The sequence below is a fragment of the Notolepis coatsorum genome, assembly GCF_963971535.1.
Source record: "Notolepis coatsorum genome assembly, chromosome: 1".
NCBI lineage: Eukaryota > Metazoa > Chordata > Actinopteri > Aulopiformes > Paralepididae > Notolepis > Notolepis coatsorum.
The window spans coordinates 172,184,212-172,202,678 of NC_140165.1; positions in this window are offsets into that span (position 1 = coordinate 172,184,212).

The following is an 18,467-nucleotide window of genomic DNA, read 5'->3' on the forward strand; positions in this document are numbered from 1 at the left end:
ATAAAAACAGTGTTAAAACACAGCTGCCTCTCTACAACACAACAAATAACTTCCTTGAAACTCCACCAAAACACAAATTCATCAATATTATTCATTAGGGAATAAAACCTAAAATCCACTCTGACCCTGGCTCTTACCAATGCTTTAAACATTGGCATCAGCTCACCACCTAAGCCATTCTCCATTATTATTTTTCTGGTCTTATAGATGGCCATTTTGGCTTTACCCACAACAAAATTCAACATTTGCGACTTCATTACATTGTTTTTTTTAACCAGCCCCAAACACAAAAGCTATTTCACTCCAACTCTCACCACATTTCAAAAACACATTATTCAATGTTTCAACAGACCTTCAAGTCTTTTGCATTCTAAAAAACAATGAAAAATTGTTTCTGGCTCCTGATAAAAAGGACAACAAATTGTTACAGTGGGGTTTAATTTAGCAACAAAACAATTAACTGCTACTGCCCCTTTCAAAATCCTCCACTGAAGGTCACCTGTCCTTTTGTTTAGCGGTGGCTTATACAGCACTCTCCACACTGGTGTACATGTATCTTGTACCCTCAGTCTCTCTCTCCACACAGTGTCTGTTCTTCCACTCAATTGAGATTTATGCAACGCTTTGACACAATACTTTTTTACCCATTTAACATATATACAGGTTCGTAGGTAAAACATATGAGCAACCCAACATGGGTCCCGTCAGTCCTGTTTGGTTAATTTCAATACCCAACTCAGGGGACGGATCCCCTTCGTCAGGACTTTCTGTTCCACTGGAGTATTCTCGTAACATGCCTTGTTTTTCGGTGCTCCATGCATTTAAAATGTCTCTGGTATGACCTCAGACCCAGTAGAGAAGCCACTGCCACCGTGTTGTGAAGTCCTGGCCCAGCTACATCCACTACATGCCTCAGTTTTACTGCCCCCACTGAGCACAAACGCTGGACAAGCCCAGGCCTACTATTGTCTTGAATGTCTAGCCCCATAAATCAAAGGTTCTTCTAGCAGCCAGAACAGTGATGTTTCCAGCTCCAGTCTGTTCCATTTAAATAAAAACCATGCTCTAAAAAGACTCTGATAAAAAGGAGGCATTCCACACCAATTTGCAAAATTACAGTTAGTTAAAAACAGAGATGCATCCAAACCCACCCCTTCCACTCTCTTTAAAATGGAACTCATTACATGTTTCCAGACAACATTGTCACCTCCTATTAAAAACCGCTGGATATGCTGCAATCTAAAAGCTGCCTTTCTACTCTCCAGGTGCACTAAACCCTGACCCCCCTCCTCCTTCGGCAGATAAAGTACACTCTGTGGCACCCAATGTAAATTGTCCCAGAAAAAACGAACCATCACAGACTGCGCTTTTCCAGGGGGCTCCAGACATTTTAGCTTGTGCCAGAGAGTTGATGCAACCAAGTTATTGATGATCAGAGCCCTCCCTCTGTAAGACATTTGGGGTAACAGTCACCTCCACTTGTTCAACTTCCCCTCTACCTTTTCTACCACTCCTTCCCAGTTCTTCTGTACCGTCTGATCATCACCTAAGTAAACCCCCAGGTACTTTAAGCCTCCCCTCTTCCAGCTTAAACCTCCTGGCAACTGAGGAAGACCTGTCGCCCACCTCCCAACTGAGGAAGACCTGTCGCCCACCTCCCAACTGCTACAGCCTCACTCTTTGCCCAGTTCACTTTCGCAGCTGACATCTTTCCAAAATTTTAAACAATGTTGCCCAAAACTGTCACATCTTGCTGATTTTTTATGATCACAACAATATCATCAGCATATGCAGATAAAATAAAATGTGTATTAAAATCAGGTAAAAACAGGCCATTTATGTTAGAACGAACATTGTGCAACATAGGTTCAATGGAAAAAGCATACAGCATACCAGACATAGAGCAACCCTGTCTTATACCCCGAGTTGCTTTAAAAGGTTTACTCAAACACCATTCATTTTCAGCACACTCTCAATGTCTTTATACATCACCTTAATCTTGGCAATGAATCCAGGGCTGAGGCCAAACCTTTCTAACACATTCCATAGGTACTGGTGCTCAACCCGATCAAAAGCCTTTTCCTGGTCCAAAGAAACCAGACCTGCATCAAAACCCGCTGAACCAGAGACTTCCAAAAGATCTTGAATTAATGACACATTGTCAACAATGGACCTGCCAGGCACACAGTACGTTTGTGTCCTGTGGATGACCTGGTCCATCACCTTTTTCAGTCTGTTGGCTAGTACTTTAGACAGCAGCTTATATTTGCAACATAAAAGCGACACTGGTCTCCAGTTCTTTATTTCTTGGAGGTCTCCTTTTTTGGGCAACAGAGCCAGAACTGCTCTCCTGCAACTCTGAGGCAGCAAAGAGTCCTCAAAACTCTCATTAAAAACCTCCAACACATCCTCCTTCAATTAGTTCCAGAAAGCTCTATAGAACTCTGGTGGGAGCCCATCTATCCCAGGAGCCTTCCCCCCCTGCATGCTCTGCAGGGCCACGTCCACCTCCTCTGCGGTCAAAGGGTCCTTCAACTCCTTATTGCTCTCCTTTGAAACAATAGGTAGACCACTGCAGAAAGATTCAAACGCCAGTTCATCCTCCTCATATTCACTTTTAAACAAGTGAGCATAAAAATCAACAGTCCTCCGCCGGATATCTCTCGCTTCAGTTAGAACCTGCCCTTTATCCGAACGGAGAGAAAGGATGAACCTGCTCTGTCCATTCCTTTTTTCCAGACTGAAAAAAAACTTTGATGGTGAATCCATCAGCGCAACATTCTGAAAACGTGACCGGACCAGCGCCCCCTGTGTTCTAGTGCCCAACAAGTCTGCCAGTACAGCTTTTTTGAATTTGAGGTCTTCATTATACCCTCGATTTCCTGTGGACTCCGCAGAAGCCTGCAGCTCCACTATCTCAATCTCCAGATCTCTCATAGATTTGGTGATGTCACAAGAAACACTGAGAGCGTACTGTTGACAAAGCTGTCGAATCTCCACTTTCCCACAATCCCACCACTGTTTCAAGGATGCAAAATCCGCTTTCCTAGTTCTAAAAAGCTTCAAAAAGCTACAAAAGTTTCCTTAAAATTCACATCTAAAAGCAAAGCTGTGTTAAAATGCCAGTATGCAGACTTGTGTTTAACATTTGCAATAAAAACATTGCATGATACCATTGAGTGATCAGAAAAACCTACAGGTATTATCCTGCACTCCTTCACAGTACTAAAATGATGTTTAAAACAATAAAACCTATCTAATCTGGCCATAGAAAAACGACTCTCTCTACAATGAGTCCAAGTGTATTGTCTTTGTTTATCATGGATTCCCCTCCATACATCAATTAAATCATTATTGTTCACAAGCTGCTTCATAGCTTGTTTTGAAGCAGGATGTGGTTCACTGTGATTCCTATCTATCTGATCATTCTCCGTACAATTAAAATCACCTCCCAAAAATAAAAAGTCTTCAGGCTCACACTGACCTAAAACTACTCCAATCTCACTTAAAAACTGAACCCTGGTAGATCCTACATTTGGAGCATAAACATTTACAAAAACAATATTAAAAAACTCATATTTGGCTTTAACTACCAACAGCCTACCTGCAATATTTTCTTCCACAACGAAAGATTTTGGCATAAAATTCCTGGAGAAAAGGACAGCCACACCTCCACTACTGTTACTTAAGTGGCTTAAAACAACTTCCCCATCCCATTCTCTCCTCCAGTCAGTTTCATTTAAAGGGTCACTGTGCGTTTCTTGAATCATCATTACATCGCATCTCTTCAATTTACAGAGTTCAAACAGGTTTGCTCTCTTCCTCATATCTCTGGCTCCATTTATATTGAGTGTGGATACCATTATATTACTCATGATCTCTAAAAGGAGTGTACAACAGAAAAAAACACACTGGAAACATCCTAAACTACCTGGATTCTGGTTTCCCTTCATTGTGTGTTTTATTGTGCTTCAGTAAAATTTTCTTCAGCCTAAAAACCTCCTGGGAAGTGTACCCCCCCTTATTCCTTGTTTTCATTTGAATTTCTGCTGAGTTAACAAACATCTCCACATCTTCAAAATAATCTTTAATTTCTACTTTCTTCGTTTTTTTTTATTGTTGCAAGAACTTTTGAATCTCTTTGACTGTATACCGTTTCTTCTGTTGTGATTCAGGCACTTGTGAATCAGTGAGAAACTCATCTTCTTCATTACTCGTTTCAACATCCTCCTCACCCTCCTCCATACTGGACAAATACTCTCTTTCTGCATCCTGCTCCACCTCCTCCTGACTTCCTTTGACAACACTTTCCTCTCTTTTTCCAGCCTGAGAGCCACTATTGTCACTTCCCTCCCTTTCAACTGACTCAGGTATATCCTTCCCCCCCCACCACTGTTGTCATCCAATGTCTTACTATTTACATTATTCATCACAGTCAACTCTTCCTCTACTATTTCACTGTCACTTGTTGTCACTTTCTCCACTGTCTGGCTGTTGTCATTATCCACCACATTTGGTTGTTCCCCCACTAGTCCACTGTCACTTGTTGGCCCATTTTCAACTGTCTGGCAGTTCTCATTATCCACCACATTCGGTTTTCCCCCTCTCTTTCTCTGACGCGGTATTGGAAGGACCGAACCACCACTGTTCTCCACTATTACCCCACAGTCGCCACTGGTTGAAGGGGGAGCAGCGTCCCTCACTCCTCCCTCCTCTGTACCAAGGCTCTGCTCTGTACCTGCTGCACCGGCTCTGCAGTTGGATACTATCGGCTGCACTGCTCGCAGCTCTGCGCTGCCACACTCCTCCCTCCTCCATACCTGTGCTGCGCCCAGGGGCTGAGGCGGAGGCTGCCTTGCCCCTCTCCCCGTACAATCGCGAACTATATGTCCCTCCTCCCCGCACTTGAAACACTTTCCTGAATTTCCAGAACTCACAAAAACCACATAATCAAACTCATCAACTTTTATCTTGAAAACCAACTCAAGCTCTTCTCCGCTGTTGTTTAGAATCATGTGTGAGACAACATCCTTTAAAAGCGGAGATTTACATCCCGACGACATTTTCCTTATCGGGGAAATTATCCTCCCATGTCGTGCTAGTTGACTTATCAATAGTTCGTCACTGATGAACGGCGGAATATTGGAAATAAAGATCTTTCTGCCTGGTGTGGAGAGAGGCTCAACAGAAAGAAAAACACCATCAATACTGATCCCTAATTGAACCAGTGTCTGCACCTTGTCCAAAGAATCAAGAAAAATCGCCACTCCGTTCATTCTCGCAGCTGATTTAATACTTCTATGTCCTACAATATCTGCCACTGCCAAGCTGCAGTCCTCTAATGACACATTAGGAACAGATATCTTAACGCCATGCTTTCTACCAAGTTTGGAAAAATCCATACTGGCGTCTGGCGTCTCACGTCAGCCAGCAGCACAGCAAACAAAACACTCCCACTTAACCCTATACACACCAAAACACACAGCAACCCAACACTACACTATAATACAATATCCCATAAACAAATTAACAAAATAGATAGATAAAGATAGAAAAATAAAACTCACTATACCTCCAACCTCCAACCTCCACTCTCCAATCTCACTCCCAGCATGCACAGAGAGAGAGAGAGAGAAGCAGAGAAGAGAGAGAGAGAGAGAGACACAGAGAGAGAGAAGCAGAGAAGAGATAGAGAGAGAAGCAGAGAAGAGAGAGAGAGAGAAGCAGAGAAGAGAGAGATGGGGTGAGTGGAAGACAGATATGACTCAGAAAGAGAGAGAGAGACAGAGAGAGAGACAGAGACAGAGAGACAGAGCGAGAAGCAAAGAAGAGAGAGATGGGGTGAGTGGAAGACAGACATGACTCAGAAAGAGATGGAGAGAGACAGAGAGAGAGGGAGAGAGAGAGAGGGAGAGAGAGAGAGAGAGAGAGAGAGAGAGAGAGAGAAGCAAAGAAGAGAGAGATGGGGTGAGTGGAAGACAGACATGACTCAGAAAGAGATGGAGAGAGACAGAGAGAGAGGGAGAGAGAGAGAGAGAGAGAGAGAGAGAGAGAGAGAGAGAGAGAGAGAGAGAGAGAGTGACTCACCAGCCTCCCAGGCAGAAGGGTAAGGCTGATGCGTGTCTCATTATCGCACCGAGTCTCCTGCCTATTCCCTCACTGATTCAAAGTTCACTGGCCCATCCACACACAGCGTGTGTGTGTGTGTGTGTGTGTGTGTGTGTCTGTGTGTGTGTGTGTGTGTGTCTCTTTCTCTGTGTATGTATATACGTGTGTGTGTCTCTCTTTCTCTGTGTATGTATATACGTGTGTGTGTGTGTCTCTCTTTCTCTGTGTATGTATACGTGTGTGTGTGTGTCTCTCTTTCTCTGTGTATGTATACGTGTGTGTGTGTCTCTCTCTTTCTCTGTGTATGTATACGTGTGTGTGTCTCTCTTTCTCTGTGTATGTATACGTGTGTGTGTGTCTCTCTCTTTCTCTGTGTATGTATATGTGTGTGTGTGTGTCTCTCTTTCTCTGTGTATGTATACGTGTGTGTGTGTGTCTCTCTTTCTCTGTGTATGTATACGTGTGTGTGTGTGTGTGTCTCTCTCTTTCTCTGTGTATGTATACGTGTGTGTGTGTGTCTCTCTCTTTCTCTTTGTATGTATACGTGTGTGTCACTCTTTCTCTTTGTATGTATATACGTGTGTGTGTGTGTCTCTCTCTCTTTCTCTTTGTATGTATATACGTGTGTGTGTCTCTCTTTCTCTTTGTATGTATACGTGTGTGTCTCTCTTTCTCTTTGTATGTATATACGTGTGTGTGTGTCTCTCGCTCTTTCTCTTTGTATGTATATACGTGTGTGTGTCTCTCTTTCTCTTTGTATGTATATACGTGTGTGTGTGTCTCTCTTTCTCTTTGTATGTATATACGTGTGTGTCTCTCTTTCTCTTTGTATGTATATACGTGTGTGTGTCTCTCTCTTTCTCTTTGTATGTATATACGTGTGTGTGTGTCTCTCTTTCTCTGTGTATGTATACGTGTGTGTGTCTCTCTTTCTCTGTGTATGTATATACGTGTGTGTGTCTCTCTTTCTCTTTATATGTACGTGTGCGTGTGTATCTCTCTCTTTCTCTTTGTATGTATATACATGTGTGTCTCTCTCTTTCTCTTTGTATTTGTGTCTCTCTTTCTCTTTGTATGTATATACGTGTGTGTGTCTCTCTTTCTCTGTGTATGTATATACGTGTGTGTCTCTCTCTTTCTCTTTGTATGTATATACGTGTGTGTGTCTCTCTTTCTCTGTGTATGTATATACGTGTGTGTGTCTCTCTTTCTCTTTGTATGTATATACATGTGTGTGTCTCTCTCTTTCTCTGTGTATGTATATACGTGTGTGTGTCTCTCTTTCTCTTTGTATGTATATACGTGTGTGTCTCTCTCTTTCTCTTTGTATGTATACGTGTGTGTCTCTCTCTTTCTCTTTGTATGTATATACGTGTGTGTCTCTCTCTTTCTCTTTGTATGTATACGTGTGTGTCTCTCTCTTTCTCTTTGTATGTATATACGTGTGTGTGTCTCTCTTTCTCTTTCAAGATTCAAGAGTTTCAAGATATTTATGCCCGCCTTGATTGTGCAAAGAATACAAATAATAATAGAATAAAATAGAATAGATAATAAAATAGACATGATAAAAAGTACTAAGATAAAATACAATACAATGCTAAGCTTACGAATGAAAGGTAATGAGTCCTATATACACTACTATACAATATACAGTTATGCTATATATAACTATACTATACTAACTCTACTAACTATACTATACAAAAACATACAGTTATGTTTTTTAAAGTGATTTTTTTTTTCTAAAGTGACCTATACCGTGTTTGTGAGTGCAGGATGTGTGTGTGTGTGTTCATGTGTGCTTGTCTTCACATCTGTATATACATGTGTGTGTATGTGTGTGAGTGTGTGTGTGGGTGCACGTGTGTGAGTGTGTGCATGTGTGTGAGTGTGTGCACGTGTGTGAGTGTGTGCATGTGTGTGAGTGGGTGCATGTGTGTGAGTGGGTGCATGTGTGTGAGTGGGTGCACGTGTGTGAGTGTGTGCACGTGTGTGAGTGGGTGCACGTGTGTGAGTGTGTGCACGTGTGTGAGTGTGTGCATGTGTGTGAGTGGGTGCATGTGTGTGAGTGTGTGCACGTGTGTGAGTGGGTGCACGTGTGTGAGTGGGTGCACGTGTGTGAGTGGGTGCACGTGTGTGAGTGGGTGCACGTGTGTGAGTGGGTGCATGTGTGTGAGTGGGTGCACGTGTGTGAGTGGGTGCATGTGTGTGAGTGTGTGCACGTGTGTGAGTGTGTGCATGTGTGTGAGTGGGTGCACGTGTGTGAGTGGGTGCACGTGTGTGAGTGGGTGCACGTGTGTGAGTGGGTGCACGTGTGTGAGTGGGTGCACGTGTGTGAGTGGGTGCACGTGTGTGAGTGGGTGCACGTGTGTGAGTGGGTGCATGTGTGTGAGTGGGTGCACGTGTGTGAGTGGGTGCACGTGTGTGAGTGGGTGCACGTGTGTGAGTGGGTGCACGTGTGTGAGTGGGTGCACGTGTGTGAGTGGGTGCACGTGTGTGAGTGGGTGCATGTGTGTGAGTGGGTGCATGTGTGTGAGTGGGTGCACGTGTGTGAGTGGGTGCACGTGTGTGAGTGGGTGCACGTGTGTGAGTGGGTGCATGTGTGTGAGTGGGTGCACGTGTGTGAGTGGGTGCACGTGTGTGAGTGGGTGCACGTGTGTGAGTGGGTGCACGTGTGTGAGTGGGTGCACGTGTGTGAGTGGGTGCATGTGTGTGAGTGGGTGCACGTGTGTGAGTGTGTGCATGTGTGTGAGTGGGTGCACGTGTGTGAGTGGGTGCACGTGTGTGAGTGTGTGCACGTGTGTGAGTGGGTGCACGTGTGTGAGTGGGTGCACGTGTGTGAGTGGGTGCACGTGTGTGAGTGGGTGCACGTGTGTGAGTGGGTGCACGTGTGTGAGTGGGTGCACGTGTGTGAGTGGGTGCACGTGTGTGAGTGGGTGCACGTGTGTGAGTGGGTGCACGTGTGTGAGTGTGTGCACGTGTGTGAGTGTGTGCATGTGTGTGAGTGTGTGCACGTGTGTGAGTGGGTGCACGTGTGTGAGTGGGTGCACGTGTGTGAGTGGGTGCACGTGTGTGAGTGGGTGCACGTGTGTGAGTGGGTGCACGTGTGTGAGTGGGTGCACGTGTGTGAGTGGGTGCACGTGTGTGAGTGGGTGCACGTGTGTGAGTGGGTGCATGGTAAAAGATGAGTGGTAATTGGGAACACAGAGTGACAGAGTGACAAGCAGGGAGGCTGGAGGTCAAAGTGAAATACATTTTCATGAAATGACACAAAAAAAAGGGACACAAATAAATATCCAGAGAGAATAAATGGAGCTGGGAGTCGTCACTTGAGGGTAACTCCAGCAGTGGGGCTGCAGTGACTGAGAGAACGAGACACAGTGGTGTCGTATCAAGTCAAACATCAACGCGCACTTCCCCCAAAAAAGGTTGCATATTATGCAACCATTGTACTCGCAGTCCTGAAAGAAGGTCATGGGTCGTCTAGAGCAGGGGTTCTCAAACTCTCTCATGCCGTGACCCCATTTTATTTAGGAATTTTTTTTGGGGACCCCACACTTATCGCGTAATTTCAACGTGGAATTAAGGACTATCCAAATAAAACTTGATCATGCACATTTATTAGAAACTTTTATTACAGGACTATGTTATCAATACACATTTATAAAACGAGGCATATTTAACCAAATATGAGCCCCGCTACTCAAAATGCAATAAATGATAAAGTTACTCAACATAAAACCACATCACATTTAACCCGTTCACAACCACACTACCACACATTAACCTTCTGTAGTGGGGTTGTGAAAGGGTTAACCCTTTGTCGTGTGGCAGTGAAAGGGTTAACCTTCTGTATTGTCGCAGTGAACGGGTTAACCATTTGGTAGTGTGGTAGTTTACGCCAAACAGTTTAAACAATAAATAACATTAAAAAGCAATTTGTAGTTAAAGGTGCTATAGATATATTGTATGCAGATAAATCATTAAACAATCTATATATATGGCTTTTCCCCCAAAATATTTTTATATTTTTTTTATCAACTTTTTCTCCCATTTCTATTTTTCTCCCGGCCCCAATTTCGTATTGTCCAATTCTTCCCTCCCCTGTCTCGAACGTTGTTAGGCCATGCCTCCCACTGGTCGGCAGCAATGTGGACGAAGCCTTGCATCACGTGTCCCCTCCGGTACATGAGGAGGCAGCCGTCGCATCTTTTCACCTGCACAGCGCGATCTCTCAGCGGCGAGGGTCTGCGTGGGAGGGACACGCCGCCCCGTCGCTTTTCCTGATTCTGCTGTACAGGCGCACCAACCGACCTGTAGGAGTCGCTGTCCACAACGTCCGATCTCCACCCACAAGCTCAATAGCAAGAACAAATAAAAGTGGGGAAAGGGGGTAACCCTATCGTGTCCCCTGTTGTAGGAGAAAGTAGGGAGAGCGAAGGTAAATGGTCATTACTGAGGTAAGAGAGAGCCGATAAAACTATTTTAGGCATCTCCACACCCACCCAGACCCCTCCACACCCAGCCAGACACCTCCACACCCAGCCAGACACCTCCACACCCAGCCAGACACCTCCACACCCAGCCAGACACCTCCAGCTCCACACCCAGCCAGACACCTCCACACCCACCCAGACCCCTCCACCTCCACACCCAGCCAGACACCTCCACACCCAGCCAGACACCTCCACACCCAGCCAGACACCTCCACACCCAGCCAGACACCTCCAGCTCCACACCCAGCCAGACACCTCCACACCCAGCCAGACCCCTCCACACCCAGCCAGACACCTCCACACCCAGCCAGACAGACACCTCCAGCTCCACACCCAGCCAGACACCTCCACACCCAGCCAGACAGACACCTCCACCTCCACACCCAACCAGACACCTCCACACCCAGCCAGACACCTCCACACCCAGCCAGACACCTCCACACCCAGCCAGACACCTCCACACCCAGCCAGACACCTCCACACCCAGCCAGACACCTCCACACCCAGCCAGACAGACACCTCCAGCTCCACACCCAGCCAGACACCTCCACACCCAGCCAGACAGACACCTCCAGCTCCACACCCAACCAGACACCTCCACACCCAGCCAGACACCTCCACACCCACCCAGACCCCTCCACACCCAGCCAGACACCTCCACACCCAGCCAGACACCTCCACACCCAGCCAGACACCTCCACACCCAGCCAGACACCTCCACACCCAGCCAGACACCTCCACACCCAGCCAGACACCTCCAGCTCCACACCCAGCCAGACACCTCCACACCCAGCCAGACACCTCCACCTCCACACCCAGCCAGACACCTCCACACCCAGCCAGACACCTCCACACCCAGCCAGACACCTCCACCTCCACACCCAGCCAGACCCCTCCACACCCAGCCAGACCCCTCCACACCCAGCCAGACAGACACCTCCAGCTCCACACCCAGCCAGACACCTCCACACCCAGCCAGACCCCTCCACACCCAGCCAGACCCCTCCACACCCAGCCAGACCCCTCCACACCCAGCCAGACACCTCCACACCCAGCCAGACAGACACCTCCAGCTCCACACCCAGCCAGACACCTCCACACCCAGCCAGACCCCTCCACACCCAGCCAGACCCCTCCACACCCAGCCAGACCCCTCCACACCCAGCCAGACACCTCCACACCCAGCCAGACACCTCCACACCCAGCCAGACACCTCCACACCCAGCCAGACACCTCCACACCCAGCCAGACACCTCCACACCCAGCCAGACACCTCCACACCCAGCCAGACACCTCCACACCCAGCCAGACACCTCCACACCCAGCCAGACACCTCCACACCCAGCCAGACCCCTCCACACCCAGCCAGACACCTCCACACCCAGCCAGACACCTCCACACCCAGCCAGACACCTCCACACCCAGCCAGACACCTCCACACCCAACCAGACACCTCCACACCCAACCAGACACCTCCACACCCAGCCAGACACCTCCACACCCAGCCAGACACCTCCACACCCAGCCAGACACCTCCACCTCCACACCCAGCCAGACCCCTCCACACCCAGCCAGACACTTCCACACCCAGCCAGACACTTCCACACCCCAGCCAGCCATGCCTCAAGCCCAGCCAGCCAGAAAGCCAAAAGACATTTACATTTAGTCATTTAGCTGATGCTTTTATCCAAAGCAACTTACAAGTTCTGTACAACAGGTCATCAGGAAGGGTACAACTCTATCAGCTGAGTAACAATGTTCATCAAAGTGTTGAGTGCTACAGTGTAGGTTAGTTTATTAGGACAAGTGCATGACAGTACGGTTAGTTAGGGTTAGCATCTTTTTCAGATAATGGTTGAAGAAGTGCATCTTTAGTCGACGGCGAAAGATTGGACGGGTTTCGGCCTAGTTGGCATCAACCACTGCCAGGAGGATGACGGAGTGTGTCCCCTTGGAATTGTGTCCCCTTGTAATTGAAGTACAGCGAACTGGAGTTGGAGCTGCACGTGCTTTGATCACCACATGCTTCCCATCTATGGTGACCACACAGTCGGGGTTGTTCCAACGCTGATGAAAGCCATCTGCGATGGTCCTCCAGTCCTCCATAGTAGGGATGGCCATGACCACTCCTCCCTGATGTTGCTCACTGTGTAAACACACATTCACAGTGGAACAAAGTTCTATGTGACTACACACCAAGCACCACAGAACAGACACATACAGAACAGACACATACATACAGAATGGACACATACACACAGAAGAGACACATACACACAGAAGAGACACATACACACAGAAGAGACACATACATGTGTATGTCAGATGTCAAGATGGCCGCCAGCTCAGTCCTCTGTTTGTTTGTTGCTTGTTAGTGTGCTTTGAATTTGTCTATTTTTAGTATGTTGGAGTATGTGTTTTTTCTTCTTCTAAATAGTCTGCCAAGGGAGGTTTGCCTTTACACCCTTCCAAGAAGTGCACACATGGCTGCTTTTATGGACCTTTAAATCTACAAACAAGTGAGATTCTCTGCTGCTGAATTCAAAATCTACTCCTGGACCTCAGATAATAGGGAGGTGTGGTGGTTATGTCATTGCTGTTTCCGGCCGGTCCATCATCTTGAAAAACGCAACGTATTTCCACCATTGCCCATTTCTAAATCGTCTAATTTAAAACAAATAAAGCGTGAACATTTGCACGGTGTACATTTCTGTGCGTATTCATCCACAATCTATAGCTCAACATGAAAATATTCACAATTAACCGTAAAAAAGAATAGAAGGGAACTCATTTAGCTTTTCAATGTTCATGAGGCAGAATTTTTACAATAGCCGATAATCCATTTTCCCAGTGATGAATCCCTACACGGGTGGACCTCGCGGGCGGTCCAGAGCCACGTCAGACTACACCTCCCTACACGGGTGGACCTCGCGGGCGGTCCAGAGTGACGTCAGACTACACCTCCCTATACGGGTGGACCTCGCGGGCGGTCCAGAGTGACGTCAGACTACACCTCCCTACACGGGTGGACCTCGCGGGCGGTCCAGAGCCACGTCAGACTACACCTCCCTACATGGGTGGACCTCGCGGGCGGTCCAGAGTGACGTCAGACTACACCTCCCTACACGGGTGGACCTTGCGGGCGGTCCAGAGTGGCGTCAGACTACACCTCCCTACACGGGTGGACCTCGCGGGAGGTCCAGAGTGACGTCAGACTACACCTCCCTATATGGGTGGACCTCACGGGCGGTCCAGAGCCACGTCAGACTACACCTCCCTACACGGGTGGACCTCGCGGGCGGTCCAGAGTGACGTCAGACTACACCTCCCTACACGGGTGGACCTCGCGGGCGGTCCAGAGTGACGTCAGACTACACCTCCCTATACGGGTGGACCTCGCGGGCGGTCCAAAGCCACGTCAGACTACACCTCCCTATATCAAGTCAAGTCAAGTCAAGAGTTTTATTTGTCACGGCATACAAGCATACAGTGAAATGCGGGGGGTCTTGCCCGCAACGATTGTGCAATAATACAATAATAAGAATAGGATGAGAATAAGACATTTGTGCAATAATACAAGTAATACGAATAAGACATAACAGGTATATGTACATAGAGTTTACAAAAAGCATGGTGAGACATGCTAAGGTCCTGCGATAGTGCAATACACTGTTAGCTACGGATGAGGCACTGGGTCTTATGTACACTACTATACAATGCTATACTATACAATCTACAGTTATACTATGTGTCCTTATGCTAGCTTGCTATATCCATCTGTTTACTATACAAGAACCACTCCCGTTCTTGTTTTTAAGGTGACCTTTCATTGTGTAAAGTGACCGTTGAGTGTGTGTGTGTGTTCATGCTAAAGTGACTGCTAGTGTGTGAGCGTATACAGTGTGTGTGTGTTGTGTGTGTGCTCATGTGTGCTTGTGTGTGGAGAGTTCAGTGTTCAAGACTCTGATGGCCTGGGGGAAGAAGCTGAGCCGAAGTCTCTCTGTCCTAGTTGCTGGTGTTCGCAGGCGTTTGCCTGACCGCATCAGCTTGAACAGGCTGTTGTTGGGGTGGTGAGGGTCTTTCATTATTCTGCAGGCTCTGGATTTGCACCTCTTGTTATATAAGACCTGCAGGGGTGGTAGTGCAATACCCGTAGTACGCTCCGCTGAGCGTACCACTCTCTGTAGGGCCTTCTTGTCCTGTGCCGTGCTGTTTCCATACCAGGCAGTGATGTTTCCAGTCAAGATGCTCTCTACAGCTCCGGAGTAGAAGGACTGGAGTATCTTCCCCGATACTCTGAACTTCCTTAACTGTCTCAGGTGGTAGAGGCGCTGCTTCGCCTTCTTTACGACTGAGTCTATGTGTGTTGTCCATGTCAGATCCTCTGAGATGTGGACCCCCAGGTACTTAAAGCTGCTCACCCTGTCCAAGGTAGCCCCATTTATCCTCAGTGGTGTGTGTGTCCCCTGCTGTGTTCTCCTAAAATCCACGATCAGATAAGATAAGATAAGATAAGATATTACTTAATTAATCCCCTTGGGGAAATTCCAATGACACACACATACAGCTCAACGTCTCATTAATAATAACACATCACAATCATTACATTTTTACAGTAACCACGGCACAGCATAAATTCAACAGACATGTACATTTGTTGACACATGTCATCTACAGAAGGCCTGAGACGCTGTATGCGATAGTCGGCAGCAACAACACTAAGTAGTAAAACAAGGCATCGTGCGCCAGGTGGCGGGAGGGAGGGGAGGGATGGGGGAGGCTGGGGGACAGGAATTGGGTTATGAAACAGTCTTAGGGCCCCCCTCCAACGCGCGTAGGAGGCAGCCATCCTAGATAAGGCATCAGCACGCCAGGCATACTCGCAGGAGGGAGGAGGGAGGGGGGAGGGGGGCCTCATCAATCTTATCGCTTCCAGACAGCACAGCTCATCTCCTTCTTTCCCAGAATCACCTCACCGGAGTCGCTCCTCCGCGTTGACCCTGGCCTTGGTCTGGTTCCACAGCAGAAAGGGATAAGGGGGGGGGGGTGATACATGCAGCTCGAGGCAGATATGCCGCATATGGTCAGAATTTGGTCAATTTAGTTTAATCATCGTCACCATCATCGTACACCCTATTAGCATGGTACGGTGGCATCTTAATTTTCACGTCCCTAATTTCCGACATGATGTCCAGAATGGCCTGAGACTGTGACAGTTCATCTGCATGGTTAGAAGCAAGTCTCTCAAGAATAGTCTTCAAGCACGATTGTTCGTCTACATGGTAGATTTCGCCCCGTTCCAACATGGTCTTGGAGCTCAGTTGTTCATCACCGCGCAGGGTACTGAGGTCAGCGATCTTTTTAAACAGTTCCATTTGGTTGTCCTTGATCCCGGCCATATCCCTGGCCAGGGGAATCAACTTCTTCCGAATTAGATTCAGACAGTACCAGATCCAACAGCTGACGGAGCCCAAGCCGAGCAGCATGACAATTAGAAGATATACGTCCTCAACGTCGTTTATCTCCAGTGGGAAAAAGCATATCGCAAGCCAGGTCCCGTATGAATTTATGGTGTATCCCGCCTGATAGCTCCCAAGAGGGCATAATGGGTCATCCGCATTCTGCCTCCTTGTCGAGAATATGCGATCAATCGCTGTAAAAGCCCAGCTTATTAGATCCATATTACGGTCAAAAGTCGAGTCGAGTTGAGGATTCTGTTGTAAAAAGAAAAAAGAAGAAAAAGGTCAAAAACGTCCGAGCGTCTCTAGCGAGGGCAGATCCAGGCTCTGGGGAAAGGAGCTGTAAGGGCTGGTACGGACGTCTCCAAGCGGATAAGAGAGAGGCCTTGAGGTGTTCTCTGGGGGTGGGAGAGGAGATAAAAATGCGACTGCTGCTGGGAAGGGTGTGAAGGGAAGGGTTTTACCAATGTTCAGGAGCAGGCTGTTGTCCTGGCACCAGCATTCCAGTACCTCAACCTCCTCCCGGTAGGCCTTCTCGTCGTTGTCAGAGATCAGCCCCACCACCACCACTGTGTCGTCCGCAAACTTCACTATGGAGTTGGAGCTGAACTTGGCCACACAATCATGTGTGTCGAGTGAATACAGCAGGGGGCTCAGGACACATCCCTGGGGGGGACCCGATACTCAGGGTGATGGTGTTGGAGGTCTGACCCCCCACCCTGACCGCCTGGGGCCTTTCACTCAGAAAGTCCAGTATCCAGGCGCTCAGAGCGGAGCTCAGACCCAGCTCGATCAGCTTGTCCACCAGTCTGGTGGGGACTATGGTGTTGAACGCTGAGCTGTAGTCAATGAACAACAGTCTCACATAGCCCCCCTTCTGGCAGTCTAGGTGAGAGAGGGTGCTGTGCAGTACTTGGGAGACCGCATCGTCAGTGGACCTGTTTGGCCTGTATGCAAATTGCATAGGGTCCATATCACTGGGGAGGGAGGCACAAATGTAATCCTTAACCAGCCTCTCAAAACATTTCATGGCCACAGAGGTGAGTTCCACCGGTCTGTAGTCATTAAGACCTATTGGGGAGGATTTCTTTGGTACCAGGATAATAGTAGACACCTTGAAGCAGGCAGGGACCATGGATTCAGCCAGGGATAGATTAAATATGGTGGTGAACACAGGGGCTAGCTGGTTAGCACAGGACTTAAGTATATGTCCTGTTATCCCATCTGGGCCAGCTGCCTTTCTGGTGTTCACCCGCATAAATGCTCTTCTCACACTGTGTTCCGTCAATGAGAGAGTGCCCCCCCCCCTCGCGGATGCCCCCCCCCTCCACGACGGCCAAACCGTGCGTAAAAATGGAGTTGAGCTGGTCCGCGAGAGAGGCGTCTGCACTCCCCATTGAGGGGACGCTGACTTTGTAGTCAGTTATCGTCCGTAGTCCTCGCCATAAACCTCTTGTGTTGTTCTGGGCCATTTGTGCCTCTATCTTGCCAGCGTATGTCCTCTTAGCAAGTTGTACAGCCTTGCGCAGAGTATAGACTGTAGCCTTATACTCCTCCATGTTTCCTGACGCTCTGCCCGTGTTATAAGCAGTGGTGCGAGAGCTGGTTTCAGAGCCGCTCGGATAGTACTGTCAACCCACGGTTTCTGGACCAGAAAGACCCTAACCTTTTTCGTGGGGACAATGCTATCCGCTAGTGTTGTTATGAAACTGACAACAACATCCGCAAACTCACTGACGCCACTGGAGCTTGCCTGAAGCATACCCCAGTCGACGTCATCGAGTGCGTCTGGAGTATAAGTGCGATCTGGAGCCTGGAGCTCAGCTAGCTGGAGAGAATAAGATACAAAGATAATGTTTTATTGATATTAGGGATGAGTTCAAATTTTCAAATAGTCGTGCCAGTCTCCACATTCGATGTTTATGTCAGAGTCGAAAAATATATATATACATTTTTTTCTTTCTCTAAGTGAAGCAAACCATTCTTATTTAATACATTTTTATATTTAGAGGCAGCCTAATTTTCATAGCCTAATTGATCTAAAAGATGCACATGCTACTGTTCCTGTTTGTTTATTAAAACCGCTTGATAGGCCAATGCAATGCTGTTATTATTATAGGCTACGATGGTGAATGGTGTCATTTAGATTTATTGTCGGTCAGCTGAGCCGATCAACGTTCTGAAGGATTATCTGAAGTGCCTATTTATGTGCAATACCCTTTGATTTTAATGATTCATTCTATTAACACTTTGACTGCCACTCACGGCTTTTCTTGGATTTACAATAGTTACGTTGAAAGCCACTCACGAGATTTCTCGGAATTATTATTATTATTATTTTTTGCGATCTGAAATCATATTGCATCACGCGAGCCTACCCTAGCCTACCCAAGGACCGCCGGTG